The following is a 15,923-nucleotide window of genomic DNA, read 5'->3' as shown; positions in this document are numbered from 1 at the left end:
ACACAAATACACTATAGGTGCAAAAGTCGAACCCACATTCGGATTCTCTAGTCCAGGAGAAGAATATAATTCTGCTACGCGAGAAACGAGACATTAAGTGGGAAAAATTGAACTCTGAATTTAATTTTTGTACATATATAATAAATTTATAAATATATTATTTGAATTAAAGCAATTGAATTTCGCCGAATCCATTAATTATCGTAGTAATCTTCCAATTACATTCCTGTACCATACGTGTCATCGTAGTATGTATGTCATCTGTCCAAGATTCCAAAATCCGTCATTAGTCAAGCTAGTCGGATGCCGTGAGCATGTTCTTGCATAATCATAGACATATTGAAATTGTCAATATAAACGTTGTAAAAGACATAATATCGAAAATTCATTTCCTAATAAATGAACGTTAAAAAAGATGCCCTTGCTAACCTTGGTCTTTTTAAAATTATATTGTTGTATACTTGTGGCAGAAGTGGAGCTAGTTTATTAAGTGTGGTTTTGGCCGAACTTTGTCACTTCTGCTTAAACAATATAGATATACTAGAAAATTTATTAAATATATAAAAAAATATTTAATTGTGAACCCAATAACTAAGACATATACAATAAATTTAGAATCCATAAATTTCAAATATTAGCTCCACGTCCTTACTTCTTTGTTCATGAGAAAAACAAAAGAGAGCTCCAATTTAATGCAAGAAGGTCGATAGGTGGTGTACGAGGAACAAGCTAAGAATCTTAATTGCTTCAATTCAAAGGTGGTTTTGAATGAAATTAAGTTGAATTCATTGAATCAAAAGGTCGGTCACATCACACATGACTCATCCATCCTGCCCACTTTTCACCATATGTATACATTGAATAGTTTTATTGCGAGTCTCACGCAAACGCAACTGATATTAGTTGTGCGAGGCTCCTTTTTGTCTTATAAATTTATGGACCCCAATTTTATAATTTTGGATCCACAAAAATTTGGATCCACAAAACTGTGAGACAAAAAATGTGCCTAATACAATTAGTGTCAGTTATATGAGACACAAAATAAAATTTTCCGTATACATTAATTTAGTTTAGTACATGCACATTCTTTATATAAATTTCTTTTTCCTTTTCTAATAACTTAAGAACACTTTCCTATTATCATACAAATTCATTTTTCATGAAATGTAATAATGTAGTTGTCGATCGAGATATATTATAGTACGTATTTTGTTAAAGTAGGCCAAGACTGTACTTTTCCTTAATATCTCACTTGCAACTATGACATCAATAGGAATTTTATAGCATGACCAACATGTAATGTAACATAAGAAAAGATTGTGTTGTTTGTACTCCTAATTCTAGTCTTAAAATAATTCTAGAGGATTCATTGTTTCCAAATCAAAGGACCAATTATCTTTGATTGCTTAACTGAGGTTATACTTCACCGAGCTATACTCCTCTCTAATCCCACTATCTTTTTCAAGTACAATTCTTTGATTTTTGTTAATTTCTTTTTAGAAAAGTATATCTATATATTGTATTGGGTAAAATATGATATGACACGTGGTCATCTAAAGGAAGGATACGTGGAACCTAAGATGGAGATGGCCGAAGACCGAACGCAGCTATTCCTCTTGTCACCGAAAGGGATAACGTTCGTAAAGGTGAATTAAATACTTAGCGCCCAGTAGCATTTAATAAAGAATATTCTACGGCATTAAAAGTGATGGCCCGTTACAGAGAATTTGACATTTATGTTCACCGTTACATCTTCATCAATGACCCTCATAATTGACATTAAATGAGGGCACGATCCTAGGACTTCCTTTCCTAGACACAACTATAAATAGTGAGTTTAGTTATCATTGTAAAGGACACGAATTTTCTAGCATACTTATACTATATTCTATACAAAACTTAAATACAATCTTACTTTCTCGCTTTTGATTTCACTATTGTTGTGTCCGGAAACCTTGTTTCCGGAGCTGCCACTTCTGCCGTTTCGTCTATATTTTAAGGCTAAGTATTGTATAATTCCTTGATTATCTTATTATTTCAGGATCAAATTAGTTCACTTGTCTAGAAACCACGTATAAATTTAACTGTACCATTTTAGGGGTAAACAGTTTGTCGCCCACCGTGAGGACTAGCTAGACAGCCGTGCAATTAAATTGATCCTTGCATTTTTTACTAACATGCTTTGATTATTTTGTCTTAGAAAAAATCACAAAAAATAGCAGATAACACTGTTAACAACACGCACAACCCTGAGATTCGAGGGGATCAGCCCCATTTCGAGGACTCAATCAGTGACACCCACAATAAGGGAAATGACGCCACATTGGTACATGACATGCAGTATCCTCGATAGGTTCGGGAGATAACTCTCGATGATGATGATGAGGAGCATATCGTTGACGCAGTAAGGGTCTTGCAAGAGCAACAGGCGATCATTCTAGGTCATCTCATACGGCAAGATAAAGTTATGAATGAGTTGAAGTAGGCACAACCGGGGGCTTCGAATAATGAAAACAGACGATATCCAATTCCTCTCGGTATTCTCACAAACCAAACAACACAGAGGGTCGACAACAACACTCCTAAGGGTGAAGTCGGCTCCGAAGGGGCTGGGGGAGCGGATCCGGTCTCAATAACGGGAACGACCCTTTCAAGAATGAACTTTTACGGTGTATGAGGGAAGTAAATGCCTGCATGGACCAAATCCTAGGTGCGTCACCAATACTGAAAGGCCCGGACTCAAAAAAGTATACTCAGTTGCCGTACAAGCCAAGTGCGGCACCAGAATTAATCCCGAAGCGGTTCAAAATGCCTGAAGTGCCAAAATATGATGGGACTTCAAACCCTTAGGATCATGTTACCACTTACACAACGGCAATAAAGGGAAATGATTTAGCTTCCCACAAAATTGAATCTGTATTGTTAAAGAAATTTGGAGAAACTCCCACGAAGGGAGCTCTGACGTGGTATTCACTGTTACCCGAGCATTCCATAAATTTATTTGAAATGCTCGCAGACTCTTTCATCAAGGCCTATGCTGGGGCTAGAAAACTACAAGCCCGAAAGGCCGAAATATTCAGGATTACACAGGGAGAGTCCGAGTTACTACGAGAGTTCATTATCTGATTTCAGAAGGAAAGAATGTTTCTCCTGGTTGTCCCGGATGAATAGGCGGCTGAGGTATTTACTAAGGGATTGAATCCGAGAAGTTTAGACGCTTCCCGGAAGCTGAAGGAAAGCCTGCTTGAGTTTCAAGCAACGACTTGGGCAGATGTCCACAACTGATACGAGTCAAAAATAAGAATCGAAGAGGATCAGGTTGGCTTTCCATCGTCGACCAAAGGATGGGAGAAAAGCAGAGAAAAATCAAAAAAATGACTACGACACGGACATACAAACTTTGAGGGGGCAGTTTTTTCCCTACGAGCGGACCGAAGGTTGTGGCAGAAGCTTCCAGACAATAGACAAGTTCAACATTGATAGAAGGACTGATCGTGGTCACAACAATAGATCACTGCAGGATAAAGAAACGTCGGGGTCACAGGATCCTTCTTACCCCAAGTTATCGAAATACAACTTTAACGTCAGTATAGTAGAATTGGTGTCAGTCATGAGAAACATCAAAGAGGCACGATTCCCAAGACCAATGAGATTCGATTCCAGTCAACGGGATCCTAACTTATAGTGTGAATACCATGGGACGAATGGCCACCGGATAGGGGGTTGCTGACACCTTCGGGAGGGAGTGGCAATACTATTGAAGAATGGTCACCTCAGAGAATTCTTAATTAATCGAGCTAAAAACAATTATGCTCGTAATAGAGATAACGCAGAACCCTCAAAAGCAGGAGAAGAACCCCCATTCTAAATGATCAATATGATCTTCGGAGGGAATGAGATTAACGGAGTTACCTTTTCAGCAACAAAAAAGATGAAAGTGTCAATAACTCATAGTAAAAGGCTTCGGGAAGACGATATCACTTTTACGGAAGAGGACACAGACGGATTACTACTACTACACAACGATGCACTGGTAATTTCTTTAAATGTGTTAGATTTTCTAAGATTAAACGTGTTCTAGTGGATCAAGAAAGTTCAGCTAATATCATACTATGGGGAGTATTGGAGCAAGCTAAACTCATCGGAAGCATTATTCCGGCCACAAAGCTCCTCGCTCGATTCAACCTCACGAGCGTGATGTCCCGAGGAGAGATTTGCTGCTCATGAACGCTGAAGGAGTAATGAAAACAACTCTCTTCGAAGTAGTAGATGGTGACATGGGATACAATATAATCCTGGGAAGGTCGTGGTTACACGAGATGAAAGCCGTATCCTCAACATATCACCAATTGCTGAAGTTTCCAATGCCCGAAGAAATCAAGTAGATAAGGGGTGATCAACCGGCAGCAAGGGAGATAAACGCAATTTCGGTCTCCAGTAGCAAAGGAAAGGAACACTCAACATAGCAATTATAGGAACTGACACCTACCCCCAAACCAGAAGGAGTTAGTATGGGGACAGAGGCATCGGAACAATATCAGGTGTCGAGATATTTCCAAGTTCCAGAAGAGACGGATGCAACGAAGTCCACGGCCGAGGAACTGGAGAAAGTTGCATTGTTCAAAGAATTCCTAGAAAGGAAATTTCACTTGGGGATGGGACTGCACCCGGAGCTCAGGTATCCTGGTGGAGGTAGTAGTGCACAAGTTAAGCTTGGATCCCAACATACCTCTAGTAAGACAAAAGAAACGCCCTATTGCTGAAGACAGGAATAAATTCGTCAAAGAAGAGGTAACCCGCTTGCTTAATATTGGTTCGATCCGAGAGGTAAAGATATCCGGATTGGGCTGCTAACGTAGTAGTAGTTCCTAAGAAGAACATTAATTTAGCATGTGTGTAGATTATAAAAATATTAATAAGGCATGCCCGAAAGACTCATTCTCACTGCCAAATATCAATCAAATGATTGATTCCACGTCCGTGTACGAGTTAATGAGTTTACCCGATGCTTATTCTAGGTACAACCAAATCAAGATGAACCCGAAAGATTAGGAAAAGACTTTGTTTATAACAAATTTCGGTACATATTGTTATAATGTAATGCCCTTCGGATTGAATGCCGGAGCCACTTATCAACGACTCGATAACAAGATATTTGAAAAATAAATAGGAAAGACAATGGAAGTTTATATAGACGATATGCTCGTTAAGTCTTGGAATGTAGGTGACCATCTTAAACATCTGTAAGAAACTTTCGACATCCTGAGGAAGCATAACATGAACTAAATCCCGAGAAATGCACGTTCGGGGTTAGTTCTGGTAAGTTTCTGGGATTTCTAGTCTCACAAAGGGGAATTGAGGTAAACCCCGATAAAATCAAGTCCATAGAAGACATCCCCGATCAACTGTCAAACGTAAAGGAAGTCCAAAGGTTCACGGGAAGGTTGGCAGCTTTAAGCAGGTTCATTTCCCAATCGTCAGAAAAATGATATCGCTTCTTTGCACTGCTCAAAAATATTTTTTGACTGGACACCAGAGTGCCAACAAGCTTTGAGGGATTTGAAGATGTACTTGTCAAGCCTTCCATTGCTCTCAAAACCAAAAGACGGTGAAACATTGCTAGTCTACCTCACGGTCTCAGAAGTTGTGGTTAGTGAGGTTTTAGTCCATGAGGATGAAGGTGTTCCATCTCCCATTTGTCACACCTCCTTTTTCACCTACACCTACAAGGGCGTAAAGGAGTTTTTCCACTTAAAGGACAATCGGAACGGGATTTAATTATTAATTATTTAGAGTCGCCACTTGGGAGATTAATGGTGTCCCAAGTCACCGGTTGAATCCCTAACCGAGGAAAATTATGACTCTGTATTACAGTCTGCGAACCAGAAATCCGGATAAGGGATTCTGTTAACCCGGGAGAAGGTGTTAGGCATTCCCGGGCTCTGTGGTTCTAGCACGGTCGCTTAACTATTGTATTTGATTTTATCTGATTTTAATACATGCTAGCTTATGTGCCTTTTATTCGTAAACCACTTTTGTCATTATTTTAAAAGAATTGCAACGTCGTGAAAATGCGTCTCGAACCACGTCGCAATCAATGCACCCGTGGTTGTTAACACATTTCGACTTCGTTGAGATTTGGATTTGGGTCGCATCAATGCGCACCCGAGTTTAAGAAGATAATTTTATTAAAATCGTGCCTAAAGAATCTAACGCATATTTATTTTGAGGAAGCCGTGAAATTCCCTAAACGGCCCATCCCGAATTCTAAGTAATTTACTATAGACATTTAAAGAGGCCCCCGCAATTTATGCATTTTTATTTGGTGGGGCTCACCTCATTTATTATTTAAAGGCCAATCCTAAAGCAAACTATAATTTTCTATTCACTTTGTCTCTAATAATAAAGAAGAAACCCTAATTAATTAGCAAGATATGCGAAATGGATTCGGCCAATTTTATAACACTAATGGGCATTTGTACAAGCCCAAGCGTAATCAAGGAGCCTAAAGTGAGACCCCATGGTCTCCACATGAGGCTGCAAGTGAAGCTTATGAGGCCTGGGCCTTGGGGCAACGGTCCTGTTCAACAGAAGGCGCCAAGTGATTTTAGCTACGCAACAGGCCCAAAAGCAACTCAACATTTGGCCTTAAAAGGAAAAATTCGAGCAGGGACGGGAGATGTAAGCCAATCCAGAATGGTTTTCAACCTAATAATGACTATCTACAATTAATCCAATATTTTTTTAAAAATGAATGAGATTGCAATTTTCATGAATAACAAGGCAGCAAAGTTTTGACCTTTCACAGTTCAATTTCATATGGACTAGGCTAGCTGCATTACTTCCATTATTTCAAATTAACCATAGGCTAGCAGGAAATTACTAAAACTAACATGAATTATTCTATTAACTTAATGTGAGATCAATCACAATTAGTACTTAACTCAAAAAGCTCATGTGAATCTGAGAAGTAACAATTTAGCCCAGTTAATACAAAACCAGCACAGATCTAACAATATCAGTGACTTAACTCCTTAAATAACGTCACTTCCAACTCGAACCTAGACAATCTTACAATTAATACTCATGCCCTTCTGAACACAATCCGCATATTCTAATTAGTACCAATAGCGATTGTCCAAATAGCATTTCCAGAATCAGTCATAATTTGTGCCATTTTTGAAACTGTGAGAGTTAACTAACGCCATAAATTATTTCAATAAGCACAAACACACAACTAATAGTTCACATGAACAAACTCAATCCTAACAGTTCATCAGTTTAATACAATCCAAAATCATTACAAAACTATAATGAAAGCATTGAAACCACTGGAAATTTCAACAAAATATGCTTCCTCTTCATTTTATTTCACCTAGAGATCTACATAGTATCGAGTTTCAGAACATGTACCTGATATTTAGAACACAAAAACGAAGAAGAAGTGGAGGTCAGTAGCACCAAAGGTCACACAACAGCTCAAAATTTGAGTTCACAGCTTCAACAAACAGATCAACACTATCCAGAATTGCATTCAAAGAAGGACAATACCAATAGTAAACCAAATAAACTTGAAAAATCCCAACAGACTCAGAGTTAAACCCAGGACAACTTCTGAAATCAACAGCCAATAAAACCAGCCTAAAATGGCCTCAATTGAACCCAAACCCATCCGACATGCACCCAGGAACCTCCAGAATGTCTCAGTAAACAGACTATATGCTAAATGATGCAAATCAGACACTGAAGCTCAAAATCAACTTGAAACTTTCAATGAAACAGTTTTTTTTGGATTTTCTCTAATTTTTTCTATTGTTTTTGGTTTTTTGAAGACCTAGATCTAGAATTTGGATTTGAAATTCAAAATTTGAAACTCAGATATACAGAAATGGTTTTTGGGGGAAATTTTGGAGGCTGGAGCCCTTCTGAATTAAGGCGGATATGCTACCATTTATAGGCCCAAATGAGGGCAACCCTCAGATTTCAAATTTATCGTTTTAGTCCCACTTTTATTTTACTCTTTAGCTGATTACTCCCTCATTTCCTAACTTGTTGCTCAAGCTAATACACTAAAACTTTCTGAAAATCTGTTTTAGACCCCGTATAGAATGTTCTAGAGAGTTCTTATTCATCCACTTGTAAGATTCCCTACCCTTGCATTACCCCAATTACCCTTAACTTAACCCTGAAATCATTAACCTACCCCCAGCCCTGTTAATTAAACAAACTCTAAATCAAATGTTCATAAGCAGATAATCACCTAAAATCAAACTAGCTAGACATATTAAGCTAAATATGAAGTTAAACCTATTAATGAACTATTCTTAGCAACAAAATAAAAGTGAGGAAATTAACTAACTAAAACGAGAATTAAACCTATCATCACAGACTCCAATTGTACATGAAATTTAAAGCAACATCAATCAACTTGAAGAAACGAAACATCAAAATTTAAACTAAATTAAACACTGAACAAGAACTAATTCTTATACTAATGACAGAACTAACAGAACTCGAACAACAATCAAATAAGAAAGACTTCAATTACTAACCCTAGATGGATAACATCGAATCCAGTTCATTTAATGAAAAAATCGTTAAGAAGAGAGGACAATTTCGAAAAATACAACGAAGAGAGAAACTCACTGATTTCAAACCTTCGACTCGACTGACTTCTCACTTGGTTTTCAAACAATATTATGTGCTTGTTCTTTCCAAGAACAATCACATAATACAATTTGAAACCATATGAGCACTTGGCTAACCCGAGAAATTCCAGAAACGTTGACAGAAACCCTAGATCCAAAATTCGCGGCGGTCCAGTGGGATTTGAAGGAAATTAGTCAAAGGTTTAGGAAAAGGGTGGTGAGAGGAGTATGTGGTGTAATTTTGGGGAAGTTTAGACGAATTTGGGTTTTGGCCGGAAAACTTCGATTCAACATTCGAACCGTTTGGTTATGATTCGAGGAATGCTATGGCCAGATTCGAGATGAGGGAGAAGAGGAGATTCTACGGTGTTATTTTGGTCTGGATTGGAGGCCGGCGCCGCCATCGACGGTGAGGGCTTGGGGCGGCTAAACTAGGGTTCTTCTGAAAGAGACGATGGAGTGGGGGGGAAGGGGTTCGGACAGTTTTATACTAATAAGACCCCACTTTTCCGCCGTTGGATTAATTAACCTCGACGGCCCGGATTGATCGACGCCAAACGGCGTCGTTTTATTTATGTAAATGGGCGGACCGGGTAGAGGCTGCTGGGCTGGGTCATTTCGGGTGTGTTTGGTCCGATTGGGTTGCGTATTTGGCCCAATTCCGGACAGCTCCTTTTCCTTTTTTTTAATTGTCTTTCTTTTATCTCCTTTATTTATTTTTTGTATTTCATTTTGTATCTTTGTATTTTTCTGATTTTTGTAAAAATGCAAAAGTAAAATAGAGTCCTAATATATTTCAAAGTTAAACTGATTAACTCCTAAAATTGTTTAAAATCTATTTCATGACAAATTCAACAATTGACAATTAAAAATGCAAAAGTGGACTATTTTTGTTATTTTCTCTATATTTTGTTCCAAAAACAAACTATTCCTTAATTAATCCTAAAATATGAAGTTAAATCCTAAATGCAAATGCCAAATGTATTTTTTTGTATTTTCATATGAATTAAAATGCACAAAAAATGCAAACAATTAATAAAAAATGACACAAAATTCACAAAAATTGTAAAATAATGAAAAAGATCATTTTGTTTGAATTTTGGGAATAATTCATATATAGGGCAAAAATCACGTGCTCACAGCTGCCCCTATTTGCTCGAAAACATGAAAAGTTTTCGGGCAAAGATAAATTAGCAAATACGAGCGATTTTTGCTCTGTTTGAAGATTCCGTGTGAAGCATTTTTTGGAAAAATTGACCGCACCCTGCTTCAGAGGTTGCCTACATATTCTGGGCTAAACAGGAATCAGGTCAGTGTAGTTCGGAAATGTCTGGTAGCTTGGACTACCAAGAGCTGTGATTTTACTGCGATTGCTGCTGCCACTGCTTGTTGACCTCCCTTATTACACCATGTCAAAACAAAAGAAGCTAGCCTAAACTATGAACTATGCATTACAGAAAAGTCCTATCTAAATTCTTCAAACTTGCTCTTGTACTTCTTGTTGCCTTGTTGTCTTGTGTTTTCTTGTTGAAACTCATTGTTGTTACTTCAAATCGTGAATTGAGATGTTATTCCTTCTCTCCAAATTGCTGAACTTGAATAATCTTGAACTTGAATGTATTCCTATGTTATCTGGGTGGGCTCCCAATTGCTGAAACTTGAACTGTATGTCTCTGTTCTCCAGGCGGACTCCTAACTTCTGAATTTTAAAATTGAATGTATTCCTCTGTTATCCAGGCGGTCTCCTGACTGCTGAACTTGAACTTGAATGTATTCCTCTGTTATCCAGGCAGGCTCCTGACTTCGCAAAACAGACACAACAAAGAAAACTTTCTGCCCCAGTTTGAAAACTGGGTGCCTGTTACTGGATGAGAATTTAAAAACTAAAACTTGAATTGTAATACCTCTATTCTCCAGGCGGGCTCCTGACTTCAAAACTTGAATGTATTCCTCTATTCTCCAGGTGGGCTCCTGAATTCAAACTTGAAATGTATTCTCTGCTTTCCAGGCGGGCTCCTGGCTTCAAAATAGACAAAACAAAGAATTTTGAAAGGTAAAACTTAAATTGTACTCCCTTATTCTTCAAGCGGGCTCCTGACTGTTGCGCTGGAATGTATTCCCTGCTCTTCAGGCGGGTTCCTGACTTCACAAAAATTGACAAAACAAAGACAATTTTCTGCCCCAGTTTGGTAACTGTTTGGTGATTGCCTTTCTCCACAGAGAGTTCCTCTGAAACAAACGAACTTTTCTGCCCTTGTTTTAATCAAAGAAAATTTGTCAGTTTAAAAATGGTGGTTAGTTGGTGGCATTCTTGCTGGAGATCTTTCTGCTGCATTGCTTTGTTCCGACTGGCTTCCCGAACTGGCCCTGAACCGCTTCGACTCTCCGACCCCTTTATCTGAACCTTTGCGTCTCCCATGACGTTACTAAACCATTCCACCGATGAAACTTCCGATGATTCCTTGTAACCCCCTCTCACATCACGTTATCCACAGTACGCTCTGACCACGCTGTGCTTTGCAAATGTGGAGGCTGGTAGTGAGCTTTGACTTGCTTTGAACAAGACTGACATTAAAACATCTTAGACAAATAGACCCAAAAGAAAATGAAATGCAATGACTTTGCGGGTTAAGGATAAGAAGAATCCAAAACCAGATGACTGCTACGAAAGGAAAAGGAAAAGAAACTTATCTGACCAGAAGAACTGGTACCAATGGTCATGACATGCATTTCGGACTAATCGGCCCAATCGGTCCAACTAACCAGCTTTCAGTTGCCATACTTTATTGCCTCAGAATTTCCATCACTTGATTACTTCACCCAAACCTTAATCTTGTTTAACCTGCAATGCCTCGAAACAGTTTTTCACCAACAGACCTTTCTCCATTAACCATTTCTCAACTCACTTTCGCCTCAAGGTGCCCGCGAGGGTTTTCACCAATAAGACTCTCTCATTTTATTCTTTCTCTCAACTCCCGTCGCCTTACGGTGCCTGTGCAGGTTTCCACCAATAAAACTCTCTCATTTTTATCTTTTTGTTTTTCTTGCTTGAACCAGAGTGTTACCCCAGACATGAATTACCTTTACCTGCTTGACTTGGCATTTCTCAGAGATTGATCAGAAGGTCTTTCTTTGGACCGTAATGTGGGCTTTGGACGAGGTTAGAAAGAAAGGGTATGAAAGGCTCAAAATAATTTCGAAATGGGTTAAAATTACAACTTTAGAAATCAGATTTCTCATAACAACCACGACTTCTACCCCAGTTTCTTGCTTGGGGACTTTTGAATTTTATTTTGGTATGACTGAACCTCAGAGAGGCTGCCTACGTACCCCTGCGGGATCAAGTCAAACGTAGTTCACGTCATAGAGACTACGTTTTTTTTTTCGTTCTCTTTTCCTTTCTTTTCTTCATTTTCTTTCCTTTTCTTTTCTTTTCTTTCTTCTTTTCACTTTCAATTTTCTTTTCTTTTCTTCCTTTCTTTTCACTTTTCTTTTTTTCTTTTTCTTTTCATTTTCTTTTCTTTCGCGCTCACGTTTCTTAATGGTGTCATTGATTCCGAAAGAGGGATATGAAAGAAAATAAGTGAGGCTCAAAGGGGATGACAAGGGGTAAAAGTTTTAGATAGCAGAACAAAATGCCTTCGTCATTTCAATCTTTAAAATATGCCAAATACAAACAAGTACAATCAAAATAAAGAAATCATACATAGTATCTCTTGACCGCATCGGAATTGATGGCCATTTCTACACATTTCCCTTCCACATCTGTCAGATATAATGCACCATTAGACAACACTCTGGTTACGACAAATGGTCCCTGCCAATTTGGAGCGAACTTTCCCTTTGCTTCAGCCCAATGAGGCAAAATACGTCTCAACACTAACTGTCCCACTTCAAACTTCCTCGGACGCACTTTTTTGTTGTACGCTCTTGCCATTCTTTGCTGGTACAACTGACCATGACACACTGATGCCAATCTCTTCTCGTCAATCAAACTCAACTGCTCAAGGCGGCTTTTCACCCATTCATCATCATCGATCTCAGCCTCCGCAATGATTCAAAGAGACTGAATTTCCACTTCTGCGGGTATCACTGCTTCCGTACCATACACCAAAGAGTAAGGAGTCGCCCCCACCGAGGTACAAACGGTGGTGCGGTACCCTAACAATGCAAAAGGCAACTTCTCATGCCACTGTCTAGACCCTTCCACCACTTTCCGGAGTATTTTCTTTATATTCTTATTGGCTGCCTCAACCGCACCATTTGCCTTAGGGCGGTATGGAGTAGAATGACGATGAGTAATCTTGAACTGCTCATATATCTTCTTCATCAGATGACTATTAAGATTAGCGCCATTGTCCGTGATGACTACCTTCGGAATCCCAAACCGACAGATGATATTTGAGTGCACAAAATCAACCACTGCTTTCTTGGTCACGGATTTGAAAGTTTTCGCTTCAACCCACTTGGTGAAATAATCAATGGCCACCAGAATAAACTTGTGTCCGTTTGATGCTGCTGGCTCGATTGGCCCAATGACATTCATGCCCTAAGCCACAAAGGGCCATGGTGCAGACATTGTATGTAATTCGGATGGTGGAGAATGAATCAAATCTCAATGCACTTGGCACTGATGACATTTACGCACAAAACTGATGCAATCCCACTCCATAGTGAGCCAGTAATAACCTGCTCTGAGAATCTTCTCTGCTAGAATGTACCCACTCATATGCGGTCCATAAACTCCGGCATGTACCTTAGTCATGATAGATGTGGCCTGTCTCGTATCAATGCATCTCAATAACCCGAGGTCTGGAGTTCTTTTGTACAACACTCCTCCACTAAGAAAAAACCCGCTTGCCAACCGTCGAATTGTTCGTTTCTGATCACCTGTGGCCTATATCGGATACACACCCATCCTGATATATTCCTTGATGTCATGAAACCATGGCTCACCGTCAAGTTCCTCTTCCACCACATTACAATAAGCGTGCTGATCGCGGACCTAAATCTGCAAAGGGTCCACGTAAGCCTTATCCGGATGGTGTAACATCGACGCTAGAGTAGCCAACGCATCGCCCACTTCATTATGAATCCTTGGAATGTTCTTGAACTCTATTGACTAAAACCGCTGACAAAGCTCATGAAAACATTGTCGGTACGGTATAAGCTTTAAGTCCCGTGTTTCCCATTTTCCTTGAATTTGGTGTACCAGTAGGTTCGAGTCACCCATGACCAAGACTTCCTAGACACCCATATCTACAGCTAATCTCAACCCCAAGATACATGCCTCATATTCTGCCATGTTGTTTGTACAATAGAAACGAAGCTGAGCTGTAATGGGGTAATGTTGCCCTGTTTCAGAAATAAGTACCGCTCCTATTCCCACGCCTTTCATGTTTGTAGCCCCATCAAAGAAAAGTTTCCATCCTGGTTTCTTAACTTGTTCCAACTCTTCAACATGCATCACCTCTTCATCAGGGAAATAAGTCTTCAAAGGTTCATAATCTTCATCAACCGGATTCTCGGCCAGATGGTTCGCCAAGGCCTGTGCTTTCATCGCAGTCCGAGTCATGTAGACAATGTCAAACTCTGTGAGCAGGATCTGCCACTTTGCAAGCCTCCATGTGGGCATAGGCTTCTGAAAGATATACTTTAACGGATCCAAATGAGATATGAGGTAAGTAGTATATGATGATAAATAGTGTTTCAGTTTCTGTGCCACCCAAGTTAGGGCGCAACACGTCCTTTCAAGATGAGTATACTTAACCTCGTAGGGTGTGAACTTCTTGCTGAGGTAATAGATGGTCTGCTCCTTCCTTCCAGTGATATCATGTTGACCCAATACACAGCCGAACGAATTGTCTAATACCGTTAAATATAGAATCAAAGGTCGCCTTGGTTCTGGCGGAACCAACACGGGTGGATTTGACAAATACCCATTTATCTTATCAAACGCCTCTTGACATTCATTTGTCCACTTGACCGCAACATCTTTATTTAACAGCTTAAAGATAGGCTCACAAGTTGTCGTGAGCTGGGCGATGAACCTGCTGATATAATTCAATCTTCCCAGCAAACTCATCACCTCGGTCTTGTTCCTTGAAGGTGGCAATTCATGGATGACTTTAATTTTTGATGGATCTAGTTCAATACCCCGGCGGCTGACTACGAACCCCAACAACTTTCCAAACGGCACCCCAAACGCGCATTTTACAGGACTAAGCTTGAGATTGTACCTGCGAAGCCTTTGGAAGAACTTTTTCAGATCCCTGACATGGTCAGATTGCTGTCTGGACTTCACAATCACATCATCCACATACACCTCTATTTCCTTGTGTATCATATCATGGAATATTGTTGTCATTGCCCTCATATAAGTTGCCCTAGCATTTTTCAAACCAAACGGCATGACCCGATAACAGTATGTTTCCCATGGCGTGATGAATGCCGTCTTTTCTACATCTTCCTCGTCCATTAAAATTTGATGATAACCCGCGTAACAATCCACAAAAGAACCAATCTCATGTTTGGCACAATTATCAATCAATATGTGGATGTTCGACAGCGAAAAATTATCTTTTGGACTTGCCTTGTTAAGATCCCGATAATCGACACACACCCTAGTCTTGCCATCTTTCTTCGGCATAGGCACAACATTAGCTAACCAGGTGGGATACCGTGTAACCCGAATGACCTTCGCATCGAACTGCTTGGTGATCTCTTCTTTGATCTTTACACTTATGTCCGTTTTGAACTTTCTCAGCTTCTGCTTGACAGGGGGGAATGCCGGGTCAGTGGGCAATTTGTTAATCACTAAATCAGTATTTAGCCCTGGCATATCATCATACGACCATGCAAAAATATCTTTGTACTCAAACAATGCTTTGATTAGCTTCTCCTTGAGCTGTGGCTCCAGATGAACACTTATTTTAGTTTCACGAACATTGTCTTAGTCCCCTAGATTAACTGCTTCTGTGTCATTTAGGTTAGGTTTGGGTTTTTCTTCAAAGTGACTTAATTCTTTACTAATTTCCTCATATGCCTCGTCATCATCATATTCCACCTCATCGTCACACTCGATTTCTTGCACTATTATTTCTGAGTTAGATTGGCTTTTAAAACTGGGCCGAAGATTCCTCATGCATGTCATGTCATTGATATCAGCATAAAAAGAACTGTACAAAAAAAATGGAAACAAAATTAGGAATTAAGAAAGAAAAGGAATTGCATTTCATTGAAAGTAAAGATAACAGGGTTTTAACTCATCCAAAC

This window comes from Nicotiana tabacum, chromosome 20 (assembly GCF_000715075.1).
Source record: "Nicotiana tabacum cultivar K326 chromosome 20, ASM71507v2, whole genome shotgun sequence".
In the NCBI taxonomy this organism is placed as follows: Eukaryota; Viridiplantae; Streptophyta; class Magnoliopsida; order Solanales; family Solanaceae; genus Nicotiana; species Nicotiana tabacum.
The sequence above is the reverse complement of the archived record's forward strand: the minus strand, read 5'-3'. Positions refer to the sequence as shown.